Source organism: Nomascus leucogenys, chromosome 6 (genome assembly GCF_006542625.1).
Source record: "Nomascus leucogenys isolate Asia chromosome 6, Asia_NLE_v1, whole genome shotgun sequence".
NCBI classification, from domain to species: Eukaryota; Metazoa; Chordata; class Mammalia; order Primates; family Hylobatidae; genus Nomascus; species Nomascus leucogenys.
The window spans coordinates 118,247,290-118,261,208 of record NC_044386.1 but is presented as its reverse complement, the minus strand read 5'-3'; positions in this window follow the sequence as shown (position 1 = coordinate 118,261,208).

The window sequence follows — 13,919 nt, the reverse complement described above, 5'->3', positions numbered from 1 at the left end:
GAAACAAAAATTAGCTGGGCATGGCGGTGTGCGCCTGTAGTCCCAGCTACTCAGGAGGCTGAGGCATGAGAATTGCTTGAACCCAGGAAGCAGAGGTTGCAGTGAGCCAAGATCGTGCCACTGCACTCCAGCCTGGGCAACAGTGAGACTCCTCAAAAAAAAAAAAAAAAAAGAAAAGGAAAAAAAAAAAAAATTAGCTGACTGTGGTGGCACATGCCTGTGGTCCCAAATACTTAGGAGGCTGAGGCAGGAGGATTGCTTGAGCCCAGGCAGTCGAAGCTGCAGTGAGCCATGATGGTGCCATTGTACAAGAGCCTGGGCAACAGAGGAGACCCTGTCTCAAACAAAACAAAACAAAACAAAACAAAAATCTCAGCAAACTAAAAAAGAAGGCAACTTCCTCAACCTATAAAGAGCATCCTCGGAAAACCTACAGCTAAGATCATACTTAATGGTAAAAGACGAATTTCCTCCTCTAAGACTGGAACAAAACAAGAATGCCCACTCTCACCATTTTTAATTGCTATTTTACTGAAGGTCCTAAGCAGTGGAATAACGTAAGAAAAAGAAAAGGCATCCAGATTGGAAAGGAAGAATTAAAACAGGTTCTATTCACACACATCACACACAGTAAAAAACAAAAAAAACTACAATAAAGTAACTGGAACTAAGAAGTGGAGTTTGCAAGGGTATAGGATACAAGACCACTATTAAACAACAACTGTATTTCTACATATTTGTAATGAAAATGTAAAATTAAGTTTTGTAAAAATATATTAGTTTCAAAAGCAGAAAATATTTAAAGACAAACTTAACATGTGCAAGACTAACATTCTGAATACTAGAAAACACCGCTGAAAGAAATTAAGGAAGGCCTACAAAAATAATTATATACCATGTTCATGGAGCTGAACACTCAGTTAATACTGTTGTGATACTGATTCTCCCTAAATTGATCTATAGTTTCAACACAATCTCAGTCAAAATCTCAGAAAGCATTTTTGCAAGATTGACAAAAAAATTAAAAATTTATAATACAGCCAAAACAATTTTTAAAAGAAACAAAGGCAGCCATAAAAAAAGGATGAGTTCATGTCCTTTGCAGGGACATGGATGAAGCTGGAAACCATCATTCTCAGCAAACTAACACAAGAGCAGAAAACCAAACACCACATGTTCTCACTCATAAGTGGGAGCTGAACAATAAGAATACATGGACACAGGGAGGGGAACATCACACACCGGGGCCTGTCACGGGGTGGGGGACGAGGGGAGGGATAGCATTAGGAGAAATACCTAATGCAGATGATGGGTTGATGGGTGCAGCAAACCACCATGGCACATATATACCTATGTAACAAACCACCACGTTCTGCACATGTACCCCAGAACTTAAAGTATAATTTAAAAAAAAAAAAGTTGAAGGATTTACACTATCTGATTTTAAGATTATTTAATACAGTGTGCTCCTGTAATAACAAAAAACATACATCAATGGAACATAACAGAGAATCCAGAAATAAATCTACACGAATACGGTCATTTGATCTTCAACAAAGATGTCAAGGTAATTCAAGGGGAAAAGAAAAACCTTATCAACAAATGATACTTGAACCTTGACATTACATCATAACATTCACAAAAATTAACTCAAAATGAACTGCAGACTTTTAAATAAAAGCTAAACTATAAAACCTCTCAAAGTTTTATAGTTTGAGACAAAAATCCCACTGCCCCATGTAAGACAAACATTTATCAGATAGGACACCAAAAAAGCAGGTATCCATAAGGGAGAAAACTGACAAACAGCACTTCATCAAAATTGAAATCTTCTGCTCTTTGAAAGATACCATTAAGGGATAAAAATATTCACAACATAATGGAGAAAATGAAAAAAAGACTTCTACGTAGAATATATAAAGATGTCTTACAGCTGAGTAATAAGAAGGCAAATAACCCTATTAAAAATGGGCAAAAGATGTGAACATTAAACTTAAAAAGATGTATGAAGAGCCACTCAGTAGATGAAAAACATTTAGAATCATTAGTCATCAAAGAAATGGAGATTAAAACGATATGGATATACAAGTAAATATCCACTAAAATGTCTCAACTTAAAAAGGCTCACAATGCAAAGTGTTGGTGAAGATACGGAGAAACTGGAACTCTCATTTACTACTGATGGGACTGTAAAATCATCCAACTACTTTGGAAAACAGTTTCACAGTTTCTTATGAAATAAAAGATACATATACCATGTGACCCAGAAATCCCACTCTTTGGTATAATATTCACCCAAGAAAAACGAAAGCATATGTCCATACAAAGGCATGTACTCAAATCTTCATAGCAACTTTATTCATAATACTACCAAAAGTCCATGAAAGGCAAACAGCGAAATTGTAGTTCAAACATAAAAGGAACACTAGTCAACAGAAAAATGGAACAAACTACTGATAGATACAAAAACAGATGAATCACAAAAACATTTTGCTGAGGGACAAAAGCCAGACACTAGAGAATACCTATTGCATGATTCCATTTAGGAAAAAACCTACAAATTTTTAAGATACCACCGAAGAACACAAAAAGATCCACAATTCATACATTATGAAAGCCACTCCTCAACACTGGAAAGCTATAATTTAAAAGATTTTTGTGATTTCACAAAGTTAACACCAAGAACAACCAGCATTACTGTTTGAGTCTGTTTCCTCATCTATAAATAGTATAATATCTATACCTCGTAAGTTCAGTTGTGAGAATTAAATAAGCATGTAATGTGCTTAGCACAGTTACTGGCATACATTAAAAACTCCTTAAGTACCAAGTATTTACTGTGGTACACATGACTAATTTCTTAATGATATTCTTATTGAAAAGTCGTCACTGTGTCCAAGACATCAGAAAGGCAAATATTACAGCAAAAGCCAAATTAGAAGTTTTGGAATATATTTAGAATCATTAAATAGCTGAATACTATAATTTTTAAAAAATACTAATAAGGTCTTAAAAGAACAGATTTATTTCAAAACATATAGATACTAATTCACAGGAAACAATATCTTTAAGTCAGTAAAATTTCATATAAGCAAGCATTTAAGGAAGAAAGTGATTATACACACTCACGAAACAAGAGATTGTTCCAATTACAGGAGAATGTTAATTACAGGAGGTAAAAAAGAAAAATGACACAAACTTGAGTAGGTATGAACAAAAAGCAAAGGAGGGTGTAGGACAGATGGGCAGAACACAATTTTGTATAACCTTAACCCTGAAAATAAGAAAGCATCTGAATTTAATATAAAAAAATACAGATAAGAGAATGGTAAGATTCATCCTGTCAACTAGAATAAAGCACAATTCCAGCCCCAGTGCTAGGCAGGTTAAAAAGATAGGTTTTTATACAATCTCCACTAAAACACAACTTATTACATTCTTAGCTAGTGGATGGAGAAGGTAGCATTTGTGTGACAATGTGATAACACAGTAATGCCAAGAAATACCCATTATCCCCCCATGCCCTTCCACCTCCATCTACATCCACTCAACTACCCAAAGGCCCAAAACATCTGCTCAGCTTCCGTTCTTTTTTGAAAAAAAAAAGAAAGTAGCTTTATTGAGATATAATTTACATACAATTCACCCATTTAAAGCATACACTTGAATGTTTTGATATCCTCAGGTACGTGCAACCCTCACCACTATCTAATTCCATAACATTTTCATCACCCTTTAAAAGAACCCCAGTACTAATCAGGACTCACTCCCCATTCCCTATGCCTACCCCAGCCCCCTATGGCTCAGTATCAGGCAGTGGGACACCTACTTTCTGTCTCTATAGATTTGCCTATTTCAGAAATTTCATACGAATGGAATTACACAATATGTGGTCTTTTGTGGCTGGCTTCTTTCACTTAACATGTTTTCAAGATTCATCCCTGTTGTAGCACATATCTATACTTTATTCCTTTTTATTGCTGAATAATACTCCCTTGTGTGGAAATACAACCTATTATGTATTCTTTCATCAACTGAAGGTCATTTGGGTGGTTTCAACTTTTTACCTATTATGACTAATGCTGCTATGAGCATTTGTACACAAGTTTTCACATGAATCTATGTGTTCATTTCTAGCTTCTGTTCTTACAATAAAAAACCTAAGAGTGTCTTCAGATTTTCTGTATCACTGCCTTGGGGTATCTAACATCTTCTCCATAGTGATCCACATATTGGCTGACATTCCCCAGTCACTGCATAGCAACATTTCAGTCAGTAATGAACCACATAAATGACAGTGGTCACGTAAGATTATAATGGAGCTGTGCTATATAAGCCTACCATTTTTTATCTTTTATACCATATTTTTACTGTACCTTTTCCAAGTTTAGATATGTTTAGATACACAAATACGCACTACTATGTTACAAATGCCTACAGTATTCAGTAGAGTAACATGCTGTAAAGGTTTGTAGACTAGCAGCAACAGGCTATACCAAACACAGCCTAGGTGTGTAGTAGACCGTACCATCTAAGTTTGTGTAAATACTGTGCACTCTATGATGTTCACAAAGTAACAGAATTGGCTAATGATGCATTTCTCAGAACATATCCCTGTCATTAAGTGACTCATGACTGTACCTACTGTATTTTCCCAAATAAATTATCACTACTACCACCTCAAATCTATAATCAGTAACCATACTGAAAGTTTTCACATTAAACTTAGTATTAGCCTGTAATAAATATTAAGGCTAATATTTATCATTAATATATATCATCAATTACAAATTCATTAGAATTTTAATTCTTCAGATTGACGATGTGACTTCCCAAATGCTAAGGTTCTATTTGCCCTACTCTTCAGTATCATGGTACAAGCTAATACTCCCAGTATTCCTTCTCAGGCATATGGTGACTGGAATCCATCACTTTTACAGTCCTCAACCACCCAAACACCTGTTAACAAGAAGCACACACAAACACAGCGTTTAAAAATAGGAACACTTTAAAATGTAATCTTTTGTACTTCACATAATGGCCAAATATGCATGACTTTGGTTAAACAATCTAGTAAAGTGTCGAAGTCTATCAAACAGGTTTCCATATTAATAAGGCTTTTAACCAGAATGTAGAAAAAACGTGGATGCTCTATTCATGATATTCACCAACTTCCTAAAGTTCTGAACTGGAAGAAGCCTCAGAGGACATCTGAGGAATGCAAACTCTAAAGCTCACAGAAATGACATAGAATCCAGGAGTATAATCCCAACTACCAATCTAATCTATATTGAAATAGGGTTCTATCTATTTAAAACAAACAAAAAGCACCTGAACTAATGGAAAATAAAAATTCCAAAAGGTCTTAAAGCTAACTTGACAGATGAACATCATAATAACTTGGGAGTTCTCTCACAAGTAATCTGACACTCCTAAAGTATTAGTTTGAATCTTAGAAGAAAAATGAGTGGCTTCAGATTATCCTCGTAACATCCCCTTTTGCTTACATTATGATATCCCTTCTTCCATGGAAGAGAACTGGGGTGATTTATAGCTACCGCCCTAAGAATTGCACATTACCTACTAACTGTTATATCTACAACATATCCCAGGATAGTTGTGGCAATTATAAATTACTGTAATACCATACCTCTCTGCTATAAAAGTCATGGGAGTGCATCATGCATGTCAAAATTTTACCTACTGTATCTCACAGAAGAAAAAGGTTGACAACTACCTATCTAGACCAGCAGAGCTACAGAGATGAATTTAAAGCCATTATTTCAAAACCTTAGCTCAGTCCAAATGCTAGATCAATAGCAACTTTGCAAAGTGTAAAATCCTGAGTCATTTGTAAGACAGCAATTTAAAGGATTCATTTACTTACTATATTTTTACTGAGATGCTACATGAAGAGAATACAAGAAGAAATAAGACAAGCATAAAAGCCTTCAATGCAGTGTGTATACATCTATTGCCTTAGTATAAGGTCAAATATGAAAAATACAGTAAGGCAGAAAAAATACTATCGGATTTTAAAAGAGAAAAACTACTAATGAGAAGGAATCCAGTCTTCAAGGACAGCACAGTATGGCCTGGGAAAGGAAATCAAGAAGAAAGTGGGATACAAGGAAGAATAAGGAAAGGACAATCTTTACCCACATCTCCCACTCGAAAGCCGTGTATTCCTCCCAATTCCCTTCAAACAATCAAAGAATGAGCCTATCGCTATGCTTTCTAAAAAAGTATCTTAAGCATTATTCTTTAAGGCACCAAGCTTTATTAATAATTATTAATGTTAATAATAAGGACATATACATTATCTTCATTATCGTATATGGGCATATTAAAGGCGGCTTTGGTCACTTCCACGATTAAAAACTGTCAATGGCTTTTTTTTTTTTTTTTTTTTTAACCTGAAGAACAAAATTTAAACTGCTGAACATTCCAGCGGCACTAAAAACTGGTCTCAAGCTCTCTTTCCCACTTTACCATCTCTTTTTCTGAAAAACCCTCCAATCTAGCCAAACTGTGTCCAACAAGCAGCTCTCCTTTTTCTGTTTTGGCTCTTTTGCTCAAACTGTTCTATGTGGTGTATTTTTTCCACAACTCTGACAATAAACCTTGATATCCAGTTCAAATGTCAATCCTTCCGTGAAGCATTCCCTGAACACCTCCAAACTCTTCCTTTCCTGAACTCCCTAATCCATTATCATGTGTAAGATTTACATATCACTTAGTAATTAATGGGATTTTACCCTCCCTAAACCATTACCTCCTAGAAGCAAAGAGCTATATCTTCTATATGTTTCCATTTCAGAATCAGCAATATAGAAATGATCATTAAAACAGTGAGAAACAGATAAGGGACAGAGTCCAAAAGAGGAAGGGTTTGGGGGAACCAGAGCCTAGGCCATTGTATAGGGACGATCCATATTTACCAGTTGAAAGAAAAAAACGGGAGGTCAATAAAAAGAAAGAGTTTTGGCAAATGATCATTCGAATGAGGAAATGAAGGTATAATGAGTCTGAGAAGTCATTAAGACTTGTGGAAACTATGAAAAAAAATGAAACTCATAAATGAAGTCCCAGTGACAGACACATGAGCATAGAGACCGACTGCCTTTAAACAACATTTGAAAGCCATATGGATAACTCCAAAGCTGTGTCATTAATAGCAAAAGGTTTTAATTTATATTATGATAGAATTCTGATGTTAAAAGCCAATATGCCCTTTAATTCTGGTTGATATTTTTACAAAAAGAAATATATAATGACTAATGAAGTTAAGTCTATTTCTTACTGCAACAGAAAATACTGACAGACTACTTACTACCTCTAGGGAAAGAAATGTTCACAGGTAATAAATATTTTAAGCAACTAATTTATATAGGAAAACCAAGCATAAAGAACTTCTGCACAATTCCAACTTTATGTTAAATCTCTCACGTTAAAAAAATAGATAAAAGGCATAAAAGAGAACTAATTAAGCTACCTAACAGATTTAGTGCCATCTTATTAAACACAATAACAAGTGTAGGGTCAAGGAATAACATCATACCTACCATTTATTGGAAGAAAGGAACAACTGTCAAAACTATAAAATAAAACCAAGAAAGCCAAAAGTAGAATAAATATATAAAGAGGTAATGAAGTTTAATTTTCAAAAAGCTAACATCTACCAAACCAATCCACAAGTTTGGAAGTTACCTTTTCAGAAAACATCTTATGTTAGATTGACACTGGAATAAAAAGTACCAAAGGAAGCCCTTGGTCAAATACAGGCCTATAACTCCTTCATATAATAAAACCAAGCCATTTCCTGTTTATATTATAGACACAAACCTTTGAATAACCTTGCTTTTCAGAAAAAGCAGTAAGACTTGCAATAACCCAGAATCAGTATTTGCATGTTATCAGAATGAAGTAAGGGCATTTAAATGTAGTTTATTTCTCCTCCTCCACGATACTTTCCGGAGACTCTAGCTCACCAGTGGAAGTTGACTGCCTATGTCTTTTCCTAACTAAAAGCTTTATTAGCACTGGCAGGACAAGTCAACGGGATTTCCTCACCCCTCTCAAAGTAAAGACTTGCCACAGTGGTGGCAAGTATATCTATGCAACTCTAAAATACTATCCCTAAACCATGTGAAAAAACAAGAAAGGAAAAGGAAATTCTATTCCAAACCACACAGCACAGCCTGAAGACAAAGAATGTTGACAATGCAAAACTGTGAGGGGGGCGGGGGAAGTCACCAAATCCCAGCCATTGATCCCTCAAACTGTCATTCGCCCCAAATCTTTGATCCCCCAAACTCTCATCCATCCAAAACCCCAAGGCTTTGTGGCAAGAGGCTGGCAATGGGACCTAAGGATCATCTGGAAAGATCATCAGAAATATTAAACCCACCCTAAAATCTGAAAATAGTGGAGAAGTGTCTGGAGAGATCAAAACACAGACTACAGGGAAGGAATTTCAAAATTCTGTTGATTTAAAGGGCCACATAAAGAGGCACACCGAAACACACAGCTTCTGGCAGCAGGCAAAAATGGGCAAAAGGGAGAGGAAACTGTCCTTCCGTTAACTGTAAGGTAAAAGGAAAAAGAAAAGGGAATAGTTAAGGTCCTACAAGACCTTAAAAGACTCATAAAATTCCAAGTCCCACAACTCTTCTCCAACCACTGAAACAAATAAAAACCACTGAAGTAACAGGACTACTCTATACTGACAAAAGAGGGAATCAATAAACTAGGAATACTATAGAACACTCAATACTATGAAAATGAACAAGGCTGGGCACAGTGGCTCACGCCTGTAATCCCAGCACTTTGGGAGGCTGAGGCAAGTGGATCACTTGAGGCCAGGAGTCCGAGGCCAGGCTGGCCAACATGGCGAAACCCCGCCTCTACTAAAAATACAAAAAATTAGCCAGGCATGGTGGCACGTGCCTGTAATCCCAGCTACTTGGGAGGCTGAAGCACAAGAATCGCTTGAAACTGGGCGGCAGAGGTTGCACTGAGCTGCGATCACGCCACTGCATTCCAGCCTGGGTGACAGAGTGAGACTGTCTCAAAAAAAAGAAGAAAAATAAAGTCCAGAAAATTAAGAAAGAGAATGTGGTACATACCCAGCAAGGAACCCTGCCCCACCCTCCACTGACCGAAAAAAAAAACCTCAAAGCAGAAAAAAACTATAAGCCAATACTCCAAACAGAATTAAATATATTCAAACAAGCATTTTATGATACGAAAACCACCGTGAATCAGAAATCTAAAAACTAAATGGACAAAATACAAACAGCAATCTTAAAAGGTGGCTAAATTCAGACAAGAAATGGGAAAAAATACAAAATTAGTACAGAAATGAAGACTAAATTGCAAGGCACCGAAGAGAGAACTGATTCAAATGAAAATGAGCTACCACAGGTCATGTGTTATGAGCCCCATCTATCCACATCTGGTGTTAGGTTTCATCTGACAACTCTCCTTCCACCATTTCACAGTAACTCAAAAGCCACACACCTTAGGACACTAACATAAGCAAACTTCATGCCTTTTTCATGGTAAAGTAACACATTTATCATGTACTTATATATTTCTTAACGATTTAACATGTCTAAAACCATGCCACTGTTTTAATCAGGTTTAAGTTCCTATCCTTTCTCTTAATGTGTCAGTGACAAAGTTTTTGAATGCTATTTCTCTAACTTCGTTGATCACATGAACCCTGTGGCTTTCACTGCATGACTATGCATAGAACTGACTGTGGATGTGAGTAAATGTGTGGGTTCGTATACACACATATTTCTTAGCTCCGTCTGCTGAGAAGGAAAAAGACTCCCCAGTAGCAATGAGCGGCAGTCCTAGCACCCAGATCTTGGCTTCTAACTGCTATCCCCCAAAACAAGGAGCCAGGGCTTTGTGGAAAAGAAGATGATTACAGGGTTAGAGCTTGTAAAATGCAAGATGAGCCTGAAGTTTCTCAGAAACTTTTCAGTACCAGCAAGTGAAGAAGAGCTTTCAAGCCGAAGGGAGCATGTAAAAAGGACAAGGAACCAACCGGACAGAGCTCTCAATGCCAAAGCAGAAGGATCTGAGCAGCAACATAAGTGACAGCATCAGATTGCAACCTACAAAATAAAAACCTGAGTCCATACTGATATAAATGAATAAATAAATAAACAAGGGAGAAGGGACACTTCTTCGCTGAATTTTAATAAATGAGAAAGGAACAAGGAAATCACAAAATCACCATGAGGTTAATACTACAGTAGTAAGTATCACAGATAAGTTCCAGCAATGAATGCTAAAGTGAATGGATGAAAGTTGGAAGAAAAAACAGAAATTAGCATAATCTCAAAGTATCTCACCAAAAACATTTATCAACTACACTATGACTTTACAGAGGCGAGATCAGCAGATATTACCTTAATTAAGTGAACAAGATTAACATCATTAGTACTAAGACAGTGACATCGTGTAGCCCCTGATATAAACATACCTCCTGATATGATACCATTACTTCAGTGTATTGCCAAAAATGTATAATCTCACATTAATCATAAGAAAGCATCAGAGAAACCCAAATTGAAAGACATTCTACAAAATAATGACCAGTACTCTCCAAAAAAGCATCAAGATCATAAAGACAACAACAAAAAAATGAGTTAGTATCACAGATTTCAGGAGACTAAAGAAACACAACAAATAAATGCAATGTGGGATTATGGACTGAAACTTAGAACAGATAAACATCATTAGAAGGAAAACTGATTAAATTCAAAAGAAGGTTTTCATAGTGAAAAGGTAAACAGTATCATACCAGTATTACTTTCCTGGTTTTGGCATTTACATTATGGTTATACAGCTGTCCAACATTAAAGCTTATTTTCCTGGCATTCCTGAAACTAGGTTAATTACACTTGCAGATGTGTACTCTGCATTGTACACATCTATTACACATCAAAATCAAGCACAAATCATCTGTGTCCACAATCCCCCGACTGTGAAAGCCAAGCCTTGCTCACCGGTATTCCGCAGCACCTAGCCCAGTGGACTGAATAAAGTAATGAAGTTACCAGTTGTTACCAGCTATTTCAAACTGTGAAATAAATCTTTATGTTTCTTCTAGAATAATAGTTGTTAAAAACAAAATATATAAGCCAAAGTAACACAATAGTTACAAAGAATTTGAACTCAATAACTCCTGGATCAGAAGCATAATATTCCACTATGATTTATAGCACTTAATTTCACTTTCATAAACAATTTAACATTAATTACATATACAGTGTGTAACACAGAGTTAAAAAGGATCTAGCTATCATATTACTGTATAATTAAAGTGATGCCCAGAAAGGTTATTTTACTTGCTAATGAACAAAACAGAATAACAGCAATGCCGAGATTAGGCATTTTGAAGTTCATTAATTACATACTTTAATTTCAGGAATTAGGCTTTTGAATTTTTTAAGTTAAAAACTAAAGTTTATGTCCAGGCGTGGTGGCTCACACCTGTAATCCCAGCACTTTGGGAGGCCGAGGTGGGTGGATCACGAGGTCAGGAGATCGAGACCATCCTGGCTAACAGGGTGAAACCCCGTCTCTACTAAAAAATACAAAGAAAAAAAATGAGCCGGGCGTGGTGGCAGGCGCCTGTAGTCCCAGCTACTCCGGAGGCTGAGGCAGGAGAATGGCGTGAATCTGGGAGGCGGAGCTTGCTGTGAGCCAAGATTGCACCACTGCACTCCAGCCTGGGTGACAGAGCAAGATTCCGTCTCAAAAAAAAAAAAAAAAAAAAAAAACAACCAAAAACTAAAGTTTATGTTTCTTCTAGAATAACAGTTATTAAAAACAAAATATATAAAATCAACACTTCACTTAAAGGTTTCCACAAAATTAACTAAAATATTATAACAAATACAGGAATATTTCATTATCATATAAAAGTAATAAAAATAATATTGGGTCATTATTATAATTATACATTATAAACAACAACCTTGTTCAAGACAAATCAACCACACTCAAGACACTATTGAACATATTCACTGAGTAAGTAAAAGATATAAAACAGGATTCATACTCCTGTTTTCAAATACGTTTTGGAAAACAAGACCCAACCACTGTAGAATTAAATAGAAGAATTCGGTAAAAGTAGTTATTTAAATTAACACTTTCAAAGAAAACGGTTTTCTCCTAGGAGTTTTGGGACTATAAAGAGAAACTACAAACTACTGCCCGAGGAATCAGCATAAATTCAAAATTTCTTAGCTTAATAAGCCAAAAGGGCTCCAAAACAATGAAACTCCAATATCAATAGCATACCCGCTGCCTAGTTTCTGGTTTCTAAATGCTCTTACCCAATAAAGGAAAACCTGAAATAATGTAATGACTGATTCCAGGAAAACAGCAGGAGATGACCGTAAGATGAGCCTGGAATATCTTACTGGTCCAGAATGCAAGAAAGTGCTCAACAAATGATGGGGGCATGTTAAAACAACCAATGAGTTAATGTGAAGAAGTTTTCACTAACCAAATGTGGGTTAATTTGGAACATCAAAATGAATACTGGCAGGTAATAGACAACAATCTACTTAATAAAAAAGAATCTATTATATCATACTGATATCAAAATGAATAGGACAAGGTCTTCTTTAAAACAAACTAGAATGCCCACTAATAAATGGAGAGGGAACAATGGTTAGAAAAACACTATTTTGCAATTCTGTGTAGTAAGTTATTCAGGCAAGAGTAATCAATGAATGCTAAAACCATTCTGTAAGCGTTTGGAGGAGGAAATTTTCAGTCTCCAAGAGTCTCCAACAGATTACTCAGTAATAACAAAGGGGACTATGATACCTTTTGTAATAGAGAAAACCAGCAGGTAAAACCTTAACTAAGTGGTCCAAATAAACATCAACAACATGGTCACAATGACACCATACTGCCTCATGATGTGATGCACTGAGGATACACCACCACTTACATGGGATTTTTGCCAAAAATGCAAAACCTGAATCTAATTACAAAGAAGCAACTGGACAAATCCAAACCGATGGACATCCTACAAAACAAACGGTCTGTACTCTACAAAACCCAAAAATTAAAAAGGCTGAAGAACTGTTTCAGATTAAACAATACAAGAACTATAATTAAAATGCATTGTATAATATTGGAATGGGAAAAATATTAAAGGATATTATTGACACTACGGGAGAAATTTCAACATGAACTGTACATTAAACAATAAGATCAATATTAAATTTCTTGAATCCCCCATACTAATGTAAGAATATGCCCTTATTAGGAGATATCAGTTGAAGCATTTAGGTGTAAGGGAACTTGATGTGTGCAACCTCCTCTCAAATGGTTCAACAATAAAAATAATTTTAATAGGAAGAGAACAAAAAAGAGAAAAAAAGGAGACGAGGAAAAAGATCTACACAGTGGATTCTTGATATTACATAACAATACCTGATATGTTAATGATAATAACATATCAGGTTTCCTTGTTAGAAATGTACACAGTGCATTAACATAGCATTTCCATCTATCCCTGTATATAACCTGAATTTAATCATACCTGTGATGTTTTGCCACTGACTTTAACTAAACAAACTTCCATCTTTGATATACTCTAGACCAGAGGTCCCCACCCCAGGGCCACAGATCGGCACCAGTCCATGGCCTGTTAGGAATGGGGCCACACAGCAAGAGATGAGTGGCAGGCCAGCAAGTGAACCTTCATCTGTATTTACAGCCGCTCCCCATCACTTGCATTACCACCTGAGCTCCACCTCCTGTCAGATCAATGGCAACATTCAATTATCACAGAAGCAGACACCCCACTGTGAACCACACACGCAAAGGATCTAGGTTATGAGAATGTAATGCCTGATGAGATCATCAGTCACTGT